Source organism: Daphnia pulex, chromosome 9, assembly GCF_021134715.1.
Source record: "Daphnia pulex isolate KAP4 chromosome 9, ASM2113471v1".
In the NCBI taxonomy this organism is placed as follows: Eukaryota; Metazoa; Arthropoda; class Branchiopoda; order Diplostraca; family Daphniidae; genus Daphnia; species Daphnia pulex.
This window is the reverse complement of record NC_060025.1, coordinates 8476669-8490101: the sequence shown is the minus strand read 5'-3', so window position 1 is coordinate 8490101 and position 13433 is coordinate 8476669. Positions and strand designations below refer to the sequence as shown.

The 13433-nt window shown below is 39.3% G+C and overlaps 5 long non-coding RNA genes across 12 annotated transcripts; 3 read left to right on the top strand and 2 right to left on the bottom strand.

The window, feature by feature from the left end:
- Window positions 1-2: 2 nt before the first annotated feature.
- Window positions 3-1816, top strand: LOC124201744. The gene is made up of 6 exons (XR_006877649.1): window positions 3-412; window positions 510-605; window positions 692-724; window positions 790-879; window positions 1116-1166; window positions 1227-1816. It is a non-coding gene; the product is annotated as an uncharacterized LOC124201744 (long non-coding RNA).
- A 1007-nt stretch (window positions 1817-2823) lies between these two features.
- On the top strand, window positions 2824-5017 carry LOC124202539. 5 transcript variants are annotated; one of them, XR_006878221.1, is made up of 7 exons: window positions 2877-3018; window positions 3127-3272; window positions 3370-3713; window positions 3780-4025; window positions 4090-4219; window positions 4328-4494; window positions 4607-5017. It is a non-coding gene; the product is annotated as an uncharacterized LOC124202539 (long non-coding RNA). The 5 variants fall into 5 exon arrangements; XR_006878220.1 differs by having other exon boundaries at window positions 4580-5017; XR_006878219.1 differs by lacking the exons at window positions 2877-3018; window positions 4607-5017 and adding an exon at window positions 2824-2851 and having other exon boundaries at window positions 4328-4562.
- Window positions 5018-5615: 598 nt separating this feature from the next.
- LOC124201894 lies at window positions 5616-7776 on the bottom strand. The gene is made up of 6 exons (XR_006877742.1): window positions 7726-7776; window positions 7343-7661; window positions 7147-7262; window positions 6983-7087; window positions 6688-6918; window positions 5616-5874 (listed from the first exon to the last, which is right to left on the bottom strand). It is a non-coding gene; the product is annotated as an uncharacterized LOC124201894 (long non-coding RNA).
- A 248-nt stretch (window positions 7777-8024) lies between these two features.
- LOC124202593 lies at window positions 8025-8573 on the top strand. Its single transcript, XR_006878250.1, has 4 exons — window positions 8025-8074; window positions 8140-8275; window positions 8349-8453; window positions 8534-8573. It is a non-coding gene; the product is annotated as an uncharacterized LOC124202593 (long non-coding RNA).
- Window positions 8574-10701: 2128 nt separating this feature from the next.
- Window positions 10702-13108, bottom strand: LOC124202517. 4 transcript variants are annotated; one of them, XR_006878204.1, is made up of 7 exons: window positions 12913-13054; window positions 12659-12804; window positions 12218-12561; window positions 11906-12151; window positions 11712-11841; window positions 11437-11603; window positions 11268-11355 (listed from the first exon to the last, which is right to left on the bottom strand). It is a non-coding gene; the product is annotated as an uncharacterized LOC124202517 (long non-coding RNA). The 4 variants fall into 4 exon arrangements; XR_006878203.1 differs by lacking the exon at window positions 12913-13054 and adding an exon at window positions 13080-13108 and having other exon boundaries at window positions 10702-11603; XR_006878202.1 differs by having other exon boundaries at window positions 10702-11603.
- Window positions 13109-13433: the final 325 nt, after the last annotated feature.

The window sequence follows — 13433 nt, the reverse complement described above, 5'->3', positions numbered from 1 at the left end:
TAAAACTGTCATGTGGTACTTACGATGATAACTTAACTCACACTTGTCTTAAAATAACATAACTTGAATCTATCAATTTGAATTTCTGCTCTTGTATTTCATTTGGTTGAAATTGTGAAATCTGAAGAGTATTATTACCAAATCATACCGAGGAATTTCAGAATAAAAATTGATAGGTTTGGCCTCCTCTAAAGAAAAGTTTTAAATATTTTATATTTGAAATTGAATTGAAAGAAGTAGGTAGCCAAGTTTTCGCCAATGTGTTCCAGGGTTCGATGGAGAAAAAAATGATTTAGTTCTTCGAAATTGTTTTCACTCCATTATTGACCCACTCGCGTACTGTATGGAATTTTAAAACATCAAACAATCTTCAATATCACTACCACAAGATTTTTAGGACTTATGCAACTCGGTAATATTTTTTAGAGCGAAAATAAATTTTATGTGTAGTTTAGTGGAATTCCTCAATTCACTTCTTAACCTCTGATTTATTTTTCGTGTGCTTACAGACTCAAATGGTGATTGACAGTAATGTGGAAACGCTGCATCAGCTCCTCCCAATAAAATGCCCGTAAAATGCATCGACAACCAGCAACAAAAGAAAGGTATAGCTAACTTAAAATTTTAACTTTAACCCAAAATTTTTTAACTTAACTAACTTTAAAATTTCCTCGAAATCAAAATCGAGCAGCTTATTAATGCTAAAAATTCTGAATATTTCCCGGTAAGTCTTATCTGGTCCTGTTAAAAAATTGCTTGAATTTGTAATGGTTTCCTATTTTCACTAAGGGTGATGGGACGAGCATTTCGAAGACAAGTTATTTACTATTTCGTTTCTTTCAACAATGGAGCGAATAAGGAGTCAACACAATAATTTTCGTAAGAGATCTTTAAAAAAATGTTTATTGATAGCATCCAGAATGCATTATTGATTAAGTATAGTTATTCTATTAGAATAATTTTATAGTCATTCTCAGTTCAATTATTCTTCCTCTTCGGGTCATATTTTTTCATGTCAAACTTCCTGAACCATTTCCTCTTCTCTTTTAACCTCTTCCAGTTCCTTCTCTCCCTTCCAGTATATCTCTAACCACTCCTCCGTTGCAATACTACAGATCCATTTCTTGCGGTTTTACGGCAGACAACAACAAAAGAAAAACCAAAGGGTATTTCTGCATATCTTTTTCCAGGAAATCTTGTTTGAAGATTTTTTGGCCTGCTTATAGGTGTCCGTTCTTCTTTCCCGCCACCAGTAAGACCTTCTGATTGTGGTTTTTCAGCAGCGACCGGAAGCTTTGGAGCCTCAGCGGAAGTCGCCTTGGACGAAGATATTTCCGGTACCGTGGACGGTTTACCTAAAGCCTCTGCTGGTCTGGCTACAGAGTTTTGGGCAACAGCCGGTACAATTTTTGGTGGTATTGGTACCGGTCCGTTCGATCTGGCCGGAAAAATACTCTTGGAAGTTGCAGGGCTTTTTTGTGGAGAGGATGATCCCTGACTGACTGGAGTAACTGATTCAGATGTTGCTGTTATCGGAGATGGTTTAACAGGAGCTGCCGATTTGTCTTCAGATGCTGGGCTAACATGTTCCGTTTTGGGGGAAGCGGGAGCCACTTTAGGTCTGGGAGGAGCCGGAATCGTTTTCTTAGTAGGAACTAGTCTGGCAGCCGGGGCTGGTTTTACAAGAATCTTTTTGGGATCTGGTATTGATGGTAAATTTGCCGGTGGTGGCGTAGGTGAATCATTACTTTTTTTCATTTTTGATAAGTAATACTCTTTAGAATTTTATGTTTTCTTCATCATATATAGAGGAGAACATCCGTTAGCGATCTGGCAAGATTTCAAACACACTCGATTTACTAGATATTAACATAATTTCATTAAATTTCTTCGCCAAAATAATCTTCAGCTGATTATCATGTATTTTCAAATATTGTTCAAACATGAGAGCAATTTTTTGTGGTACAGAAATGTTTAAATGTCATAATAATTACCCAACTTTGTTTTTTGTTGTGGCTGTTTTTACTTCGGTTTAGAAGGCAACCCAGCTAAGAGTTAGGTAGAGTTTTATTTCTTACAGGTAAATTTGTGTAAATTTGTAAATAACATAGATAATTTCCTTGTCCCATTGCTGCTCAGAGTTTCAGTGACATGAAGAGTGTGAAGTGCACCTGCAATGTGTATGTACATGTACCAGATCTGTACATGAAAACATATATGTACATGAGTACAGATGTATAATAGGAAACAATTTTATTTTTTGAATCCATACAGCCAATAATCATTTTATTCTTTCCAACAGATGTGCAAACACGAATGTTATGAATTTCGTTTTGGGGTCAATGGAGTTGGCGCTGGTTGCCGTTACTGGCCTTTTGCGACGTCTTGATATCAGTTTGGATTGGAATAATAGCTCTGGACTCTGGGGAATCCTCACTTATACTCGAGGTAACTTTGCAGTCAACATATGTGAGGAGTTTTAGATTCGTTACATTTTAAGATTTTTTGCATATTTTCGTTGTGTTTTTTGCAAGTTTGTCTTTACGAACGCTTGAAGGTCACGAGAAACATTACGTAAAACTGGCATGTGGTGGTTTAGAGGTTGGGTGAGAACGACACGTGTTTCAACATTATCAAGCAGGTACAATAACCGAAAGGGTTAAGCTATTTGGTATTCATTTTGATATTGGTTTTTGTCGTTTTTGTAGACCCATCCCCAGCAACGTCACCTGCAGAAGGAAAGGCCAGTTTGCATTTCAATCGAAGGTCATGGAGATCATTATGTAAAACCTTTCATGCAGTGGTGTAGAGGTTGGGTGAGAACGGGACCTTTCGCATCATTATCAAGAAGGTAAAATAACCGCAAGGCTTAAGAGGAGGGGTGAGAAAAAGTCGTATAAAAGGCGAGAGAAAAGTCGATAGGGAATAGTCGTGTGAGCATCTCCGACACGGCAACAACTTCAGTGCACTTTTGCAATCAGCTCTCAGCTATCTGCCATCATCAGTTTTTAATCATGGGTAAATTGTCTGTATGGAGTTATGTATCGATTTCTATGTTTTTTTCTCTGTGTCAAAATGCCAGTTTTGGTTGCATATTGATTTTTAATTATTTTGTTTATTGTCTAGTTGTATACAAGGAGAAAGAAAAGGCGAAAGAAATCAGTCGAGTGAGCATCTCCGATATGCAATGAGTTGCGGTGCACAGCAGCAACTGCAGTGCACTATTTTACACCAACTGCATTCTTCGTCGAGGTGCTAGTTTTAAATCATGGGTAAACATTTTTAACTTGGGTTGTGAATCAACTTTCTTATTATATTTGTTAACATGCCAGTTATATTTTCACATTAATGTTCAAATTAATTGTCTAGTAAACTTTGGCGTCGCGTGCTGCTGTTGGGTGTTGTATAGTTGACGGCTGGTTCAGCCATGGTGTACCAATGTCTCCTGGGTATGGTGGACAACAAATCGCAACGCCGCCACCTTACTACACAACATACGACACGACCAGTTGCTTCACCAAGGCCCCCAAGTACTACACCACCAAGGCTTAACATTATTGTACCAAAACTTATGCTGCCTGAGCTACTACACCGAAGCCCCGAAGCATTATTCTTCCCCGAGGTACACAACCAGAGGTTCGAGTACTACAGCGATGCACCGGAGTACTGCACCACCAAGGCACCGGAGTACTGCACCACCACATATTTCATGGGTAAATATTCTGTTACGTGGAGGTTTAAATATTCTAATTGTTAAATATCAAAATTATTTACTCTAGTTCTTAGAAAAGATGAAACAAATCAGTCATCTCCGACACGACAACATCAATTGCAGTGCCAAGGCTTAGTATTACACCACAATTTATGTTGCCCCGAGACTCTACACCAAAGCGCCTAAGTGCTATATCGAGGTCACTAATTACTACACCACCAAGGCACCGGATTACTACACTAAACATACGCTGCTCCAGCTTATTACACCGAGGCTCCCCAACACTACACCGGAGTACTACTACATATCATGGGTAAATATTCTGTTGCGTGGAGTTTTAATATGCCAACTACTAATACACATTATTTACTGTCTAGTCGTATGAAAGGAGAGTAAAGGTGGAAGAATTCAGCAACCGAGTGAGCATTTCCGTTACAGCAACAGGAACTGCCGTGCACTAGTTGTCATCATCTTCATTCTTCGTCGCGTTACAAGTGTTTAATAAAGGTAAAAATTTTTCTATACAGTTGTGAGTTGTGAATCAACTCAACTTTTATTCTATTTGTTAATATACCAGTACTATACTTGAATATTAATGTTTGAATTTATAAATAGTCTAGTTAACTATGGTGGCGTGCTGCTGTTGGGTGTTGTATCGTTGATGGCTGGGTCGACCACTGGTGTGTTGATTTCTCCTGGGCATGGCGGGCATGAACAACAACATACGCAACAACCGGTCACTACACTGAGGCCCCCAAGTTCTACACCACCAAGGCTCCAGAGTATTACACCACAGTTTATGTTGGTCCGAGCTATTCGCAGAAGCTCCGAAGTATTTTTCTTTCTTTTTTTCGCAGGCACCACCAGAGTACTACACCACGCAGGCACCAATAGAGTACTACACCACGCAGGCACCATCAGAGTACTACACCACGCAGGCACTGGCATGGTAAACCGAAGCTCCAGATTACTACACTGCAACCTACGCTGCTCTAAAGTACTCTGATGCTCCAAAGTACTACACCACCAAGGAATCCGAGCATACAACAATATTACGCTTCTACCACCTGCTACATCGAAGCTCCGAAATCAGTACTCTGCCTCGAGTTACCACACCACTAAGGCAGCCGATAATATTACACTACGATCCTGCAATTTTCTACTAGGAATTATCTAAATACTAAAGCCGAAATTTCTACTTGAGGTTATTTATATTTGTCGGTTATTTACATGGTCGATGTGAATGGCCACTGGGAACTAATTGTTGATCTTTAATGACAAAATAAAATTCTTTATGCGGATAAATCTTTTGTAAGACTTTTGCCAGTAACTTCAAGCCCGTCAACTGCGACAGGTGTATTGGTGTTGGATTTCTTCAAGGCCCATATGCTGAGTTGTGAAATGTTTGTTCAATGTTTTAGAGGTGACTACTGTCTTAGTCACTCTGCATACGGACATGTTCTTGTGGTTTGATGGTGATGTTTCAAGGGTAAGTTACAAAAGTAACTTGTAACTGATGATTTTTTTCAAATCTTATAAATGTTAATCAAGTGGCTAACGTTGTAAAAATGAAAGACTTTGCAGTTGACAAAAATATATTGATAAAATTCCTAAACAAGACTTGGTATAATATAAACTACAATCAACAAAAAACTTAAGAATTGTGTTATATTGTCCCACCTCCACCCACAATTCCACCACATTTTTAAGTCACATGCATACATACATACATACAATTAAGTTAACCCATTGGCTGCCACGCCATACAACCCGTAAGTTGCTCTCTACTAATCTACGCGCCACGTCTGAAGGATCCATGACCAAGTGGGACTTGCCATTGCTGACAAGTCCGGGCTGACACGGTGACAGGAGAAGGCCCATCACCGTATCGACAAGGGGGGAGAGGGGGTGCATTGCCTGAAACAGGCGCCTTGCGGCAAGTTTTGGGCTTGGCGACTCTCCGAACCCGCGGCTTGTAAACCACGAGACCGAACAGCGCGACCCGTGCTAAGGAACTAGAGGAGAACAAAGGCGTGGCAGCCAACGGGTTAACTAACACTGACACAAACATATTACCAACAACAAATGATGATCCACGCTGACATTTTGGTGATACCGGTGACGTTTTGGTGTCCATCTTCTCGACGTTTCCTCTGCATTACCTGAATAAAGACAAAACAATTATTATTTAGTGACATGCCAATAAAGTTACATAATACAGATAGAAACAATAATCAGGTTTTCCAGCTCAAATATTTAAAGATGCGATTTTTTAACTTAAAATCAAACTTGCAATATTGAGAACTGTAAACTGAACAAAGCTCACTTGCTATTTTTTTGAAAAAATACCGGAAGTATACCGGAAGTAACCACAGCTCCTCAACCATTGAGCTGTCGTCAAAATAACCCACATATTCGTGATCTCCATGAAATTTGGGGTCGATTAGTTGTGATTTAAACGAAATCCAAAATTTGGCCAAAATCGAGAATTTTCCTGAACTATATAGTTCAGGAAAATTTTCAAAACCGGAAGTACGAAATCGTACAAAAAAAAACATGAACTTTAACACAAATTTGACGAGGATCACGAATATGTAGTTCATTTGCTCCTCGAATGAATATTTACTGAACTACTGGCTGAAATGAGCAAACCGGAAGTAGAAAAAAAAATCTCATTATCAAAAATCTTACAAGTGAGCTTTGTTGGAGGAATAGTAATCGTCAGTTTTCACTAAATATTTCAACAAATTAACTGTCGATAAATGTTTAAAGAGATGTTCAAAGTAACTGAAATTGACTGTTTTGACAGCTAAAAATTATCAAAGCCATCTAGCGTTAGAAAAAAGAAACGTCCAAGTAAAACTTTGTTTGCGCGTAAGAAAGCCCTGATTTTGGAAAGTATTACACAGACAGTGAGTTTAACGCATATAGATAACTAGTAGATAATCTATGAAAATAAGTCAATTGCCCGGTACCTGGCCATAATCCCGTGGTGAGTGATTGCAGGTGTGTCGCAGGCTCACAGCAACTGAAGTGATCCAACTCGCCATTGAAGCAAGAAAATTTGTTTTGCAGCATAAGAACACTGAAGCAGTGAAGCTGGATGAGCGTACGTCAGGAAGATAAGGATGTAGCAGAACGTAGGTTGAAGTCCCTCTTCCGTCATGGACAATGAACAGCATTGGCTTAAGGATCTCTTACATGCCCTGTAAAAATAAAATCTATTACATTAATGGAAATATAACAGTTAATAAGCATATCAATCTTGACCTTTGCTAAGAAGCACACTGCAATTTTCATGATGAATAAACCATAAAAAAGGAAATCACAACAACCAACAGCCTTACTCCTCATGTTGAGATAAATTTCCTGATGCTTAAAAAAGTGTCATGAATTGTTGCAGTAGCATGGTGATATTTGGTATTGATGCTTACCTTTATCATACGGGTGATGAATTTAGTAAGGCTTTTGACTTTCTTCAAGCAGATCCCGTACATGTGCAATACACATGGCAGGTTATTCACTCCACACTCTTCATGTCACTGAAACTCTAAGTAGCAAAGGGACAAGGGAATTCTCTTTATTATTTACAAACAGACATAAATTTACTTATGAGAAATAAAACTGTACCTTTCTCTTAGCTATATTGCCTCCTAAACAGAAGTAAAAACATAACAACAACAAACATGCTGTTGCAGGGTACACCACCAAAATTGTGAGATTCAGAAAAGATCCTATGGTTCATGTGCAAGGATACCTATGTTATAAGAAAATCTTAATTGTATGGTCTGGTAGCAGTAATGGGAAAATACCTTATCTCTGCACATTTGTATTCCACTACATGTGGGCTTCAAACATGAGAATTTGGCTTTTGACAACATGAGGGTCTAATCTGATGGAAATTGACTCAGCGCTAAGTCAACTTGTTGGAATGACTGACAGTATGCATCTAGAATTTGGAGAAATAAGTTTGTACAGTAAAAAAATAAGGAAACTATATAAAATAAACCTACATAAGATACGCAGTTCAATTTGGTATTTGATATCACAGGAATATAAGTATTAATTAGCTATAATTTGTTTCGTCTTTTTCTCCTCGTTTCACGATGTAACAACAACAAAGGCGACACTAGCCACATCTAGTTACCTACTTAGGAATTAGGATTCAAAACACATTACTAGATGGCGGTGTCGTAGTAATGTGTTTTGAATCCTAATTCCTAAGTAGGTGACTAGATGTCGCTAGTGTCGCCTTTGTTGTTGTTACATCGTGAAACGAGGCGAAAAAGACGAAACAAATTATAGCTAATTAATACTTATATTCCTGTGATATCAAATACCAAATTGAACTTCGTATCTTATGTAGGTTTATCTTGATATAGTTTCCTTATTTTTATATTGTACCAACTTATTTCTCCAAATTCTAGATGCATACTGTCAGTCATTCCAACAAGTTGACTTAGTGCTGAGTCCATTTCTATCCATCAGATCCTCATGCAGTCAAAAGCCTAAAACTCATGTTTGAAGCACCCATATTTTGGAATACAAATGTGTAGAGATAAGGTATTTCCCCATTACTGCTACTAGACCATTACAATTCAGATTTTCATGTAACATAGGTATTCTTGAACCATAGGATCTTTTCTGAATCTCACAATTTTGGTGGCGTACCCTGTAACAGCATGTTTGTTGTTGTTGATGTTTTTACTTCTTTTTAGAAGGCAACCCAGCTAAGAGATAGGTACAGTTTTATTTCTGACAGGTAAATTTGTGTAAATTTGTAAATAATTTAGAGAATTCCTTTATCCCGTTTCCACTTAGAGTTTCAGTGACATGAAGAGTGTGAAGTGAACCACCTATCACCATGCTACTGCAATACTTCATGACACTTTCTTGAGTATCAGGAAATTCATCTCAACATGTGGAGTTCTAATGCTGTTGGTTGCAGTGAATTCCATTTTTACGGTATTTTCATCATGAACAATTCAGTGTTATCTTAGAAAAGGTAAAGATTGATATGCTTTATTCTTTTTTATATTTTTATTAATGTAAAACATTTTATTTTACAGAGCACGCAGTTTCTATATGGAATCGTGTGGTCCTGGCACGGGATCTCTTGTTCCAATGCTGACCTTTGCCCATGACGGAAGAGGGACTTCCATCAGCGTTCTTCTCCATCCTTATCTTCGTGACGCACGCTCATCTAGCTTCACTGCTTCTAAACTCAATTTGCTTTACTTTACTGGCGACTTGGCGATTTTCTGGATCACTTCAGTGATCGCTTCCGTCCGCTGTTACACACCTTAGTCACTAACCACGGGATTATGCCCAGGTACCCAACAATTGACTTATTTTCGTAGGTAATAGTCTAGTTGCGTTAAACTCTGTCTGTGTAATACTTTCCAAAATCAGGGCTTTCTTACGCGCAAACAAAGTTTTACTTGGACGTTTCTTTTTTCTAACGCTAGATGGCTTTGATAATTTTTAGCTGTCAAAACAGTCAATTTCAGTTACTTTGAACATCTCTTTAAACATTTATCGACAGTTAATTTGTTGAAATATTTAGTGAAAACTGACGATTACTATTCCTCCAACAAAGCTCACTTGTAAGATTTTTGATAATGAGATTTTTTTTCTACTTCCGGTTTGCTCATTTCAGCCAGTAGTTCAGTAAATATTCATTCGAGGAGCAAATGAACTACATATTCGTGATCCTCGTCAAATTTGTGTTAAAGTTCATGTTTTTTTTTGTACGATTTCGTACTTCCGGTTTTGAAAATTTTCCTGAACTATAGTTCAGGAAAATTCTCGATTTTGGCCAAATTTTGGATTTCGTTTAAATCACAACTAATCGACCCCAAATTTCATGGAGATCACGAATATGTGGGTTATTTTGACGACAGCTCAATGGTTGAGGAGCTGTGGTTACTTCCGGTATACTTCCGGTATTTTTTCAAAAAAATAGCAAGTGAGCTTTGTTCAGTTTACAGTTCTCAATATTGCAAGTTTGATTTTAAGTTAAAAAATCGCATCTTTAAATATTTGAGCTGGAAAACCTGATTATTGTTTCTATCTGTATTATGTAACTTTATTGGCATGTCACTAAATAATAATTGTTTTGTCTTTATTCAGGTAATGCAGAGGAAACGTCGAGAAGATGGACACCAAAACGTCACCGGTATCACCAAAATGTCAGCGTGGATCATCATTTGTTGTTGGTAATATGTTTGTGTCAGTGTTAGTTAACCCGTTGGCTGCCACGCCTTTGTTCTCCTCTAGTTCCTTAGCACGGGTCGCGCTGTTCGGTCTCGTGGTTTACAAGCCGCGGGTTCGGAGAGTCGCCAAGCCCAAAACTTGCCGCAAGGCGCCTGTTTCAGGCAATGCACCCCCTCTCCCCCCTTGTCGATACGGTGATGGGCCTTCTCCTGTCACCGTGTCAGCCCGGACTTGTCAGCAATGGCAAGTCCCACTTGGTCATGGATCCTTCAGACGTGGCGCGTAGATTAGTAGAGAGCAACTTACGGGTTGTATGGCGTGGCAGCCAATGGGTTAACTTAATTGTATGTATGTATGTATGCATGTGACTTAAAAATGTGGTGGAATTGTGGGTGGAGGTGGGACAATATAACACAATTCTTAAGTTTTTTGTTGATTGTAGTTTATATTATACCAAGTCTTGTTTAGGAATTTTATCAATATATTTTTGTCAACTGCAAAGTCTTTCATTTTTACAACGTTAGCCACTTGATTAACATTTATAAGATTTGAAAAAAATCATCAGTTACAAGTTACTTTTGTAACTTACCCTTGAAACATCACCATCAAACCACAAGAACATGTCCGTATGCAGAGTGACTAAGACAGTAGTCACCTCTAAAACATTGAACAAACATTTCACAACTCAGCATATGGGCCTTGAAGAAATCCAACACCAATACACCTGTCGCAGTTGACGGGCTTGAAGTTACTGGCAAAAGTCTTACAAAAGATTTATCCGCATAAAGAATTTTATTTTGTCATTAAAGATCAACAATTAGTTCCCAGTGGCCATTCACATCGACCATGTAAATAACCGACAAATATAAATAACCTCAAGTAGAAATTTCGGCTTTAGTATTTAGATAATTCCTAGTAGAAAATTGCAGGATCGTAGTGTAATATTATCGGCTGCCTTAGTGGTGTGGTAACTCGAGGCAGAGTACTGATTTCGGAGCTTCGATGTAGCAGGTGGTAGAAGCGTAATATTGTTGTATGCTCGGATTCCTTGGTGGTGTAGTACTTTGGAGCATCAGAGTACTTTAGAGCAGCGTAGGTTGCAGTGTAGTAATCTGGAGCTTCGGTTTACCATGCCAGTGCCTGCGTGGTGTAGTACTCTGATGGTGCCTGCGTGGTGTAGTACTCTAGTGGTGCCTGCGTGGTGTAGTACTCTGGTGGTGCCTGCGTGGTGTAGTACTCTGGTGGTGCCTGCGTGGTGTAGTACTCTGGTGGTGCCTGCGTGGTGTAGTACTCTGGTGGTGCCTGCGTGGTGTAGTACTCTGGTGGTGCCTGCGTGGTGTAGTACTCTGGTGGTGCCTGCGTGGTGTAGTACTCTGGTGGTGCCTGCGTGGTGTAGTACTCTGGTGGTGCCTGCGTGGTGTAGTACTCTGGTGGTGCGAAAAAAAGAAAGAAAAATACTTCGGAGCTTCTGCGAATAGCTCGGACCAACATAAACTGTGGTGTAATACTCTGGAGCCTTGGTGGTGTAGAACTTGGGGGCCTCAGTGTAGTGACCGGTTGTTGCGTATGTTGTTGTTCATGCCCGCCATGCCCAGGAGAAATCAACACACCAGTGGTCGACCCAGCCATCAACGATACAACACCCAACAGCAGCACGCCACCATAGTTAACTAGACTATTTATAAATTCAAACATTAATATTCAAGTATAGTACTGGTATATTAACAAATAGAATAAAAGTTGAGTTGATTCACAACTCACAACTGTATAGAAAAATTTTTACCTTTATTAAACACTTGTAACGCGACGAAGAATGAAGATGATGACAACTAGTGCACGGCAGTTCCTGTTGCTGTAACGGAAATGCTCACTCGGTTGCTGAATTCTTCCACCTTTACTCTCCTTTCATACGACTAGACAGTAAATAATGTGTATTAGTAGTTGGCATATTAAAACTCCACGCAACAGAATATTTACCCATGATATGTAGTAGTACTCCGGTGTAGTGTTGGGGAGCCTCGGTGTAATAAGCTGGAGCAGCGTATGTTTAGTGTAGTAATCCGGTGCCTTGGTGGTGTAGTAATTAGTGACCTCGATATAGCACTTAGGCGCTTTGGTGTAGAGTCTCGGGGCAACATAAATTGTGGTGTAATACTAAGCCTTGGCACTGCAATTGATGTTGTCGTGTCGGAGATGACTGATTTGTTTCATCTTTTCTAAGAACTAGAGTAAATAATTTTGATATTTAACAATTAGAATATTTAAACCTCCACGTAACAGAATATTTACCCATGAAATATGTGGTGGTGCAGTACTCCGGTGCCTTGGTGGTGCAGTACTCCGGTGCATCGCTGTAGTACTCGAACCTCTGGTTGTGTACCTCGGGGAAGAATAATGCTTCGGGGCTTCGGTGTAGTAGCTCAGGCAGCATAAGTTTTGGTACAATAATGTTAAGCCTTGGTGGTGTAGTACTTGGGGGCCTTGGTGAAGCAACTGGTCGTGTCGTATGTTGTGTAGTAAGGTGGCGGCGTTGCGATTTGTTGTCCACCATACCCAGGAGACATTGGTACACCATGGCTGAACCAGCCGTCAACTATACAACACCCAACAGCAGCACGCGACGCCAAAGTTTACTAGACAATTAATTTGAACATTAATGTGAAAATATAACTGGCATGTTAACAAATATAATAAGAAAGTTGATTCACAACCCAAGTTAAAAATGTTTACCCATGATTTAAAACTAGCACCTCGACGAAGAATGCAGTTGGTGTAAAATAGTGCACTGCAGTTGCTGCTGTGCACCGCAACTCATTGCATATCGGAGATGCTCACTCGACTGATTTCTTTCGCCTTTTCTTTCTCCTTGTATACAACTAGACAATAAACAAAATAATTAAAAATCAATATGCAACCAAAACTGGCATTTTGACACAGAGAAAAAAACATAGAAATCGATACATAACTCCATACAGACAATTTACCCATGATTAAAAACTGATGATGGCAGATAGCTGAGAGCTGATTGCAAAAGTGCACTGAAGTTGTTGCCGTGTCGGAGATGCTCACACGACTATTCCCTATCGACTTTTCTCTCGCCTTTTATACGACTTTTTCTCACCCCTCCTCTTAAGCCTTGCGGTTATTTTACCTTCTTGATAATGATGCGAAAGGTCCCGTTCTCACCCAACCTCTACACCACTGCATGAAAGGTTTTACATAATGATCTCCATGACCTTCGATTGAAATGCAAACTGGCCTTTCCTTCTGCAGGTGACGTTGCTGGGGATGGGTCTACAAAAACGACAAAAACCAATATCAAAATGAATACCAAATAGCTTAACCCTTTCGGTTATTGTACCTGCTTGATAATGTTGAAACACGTGTCGTTCTCACCCAACCTCTAAACCACCACATGCCAGTTTTACGTAATGTTTCTCGTGACCTTCAAGCGTTCGTAAAGACAAACTTGCAAAAAACACAACGAAAATATGCAAAAAATCTT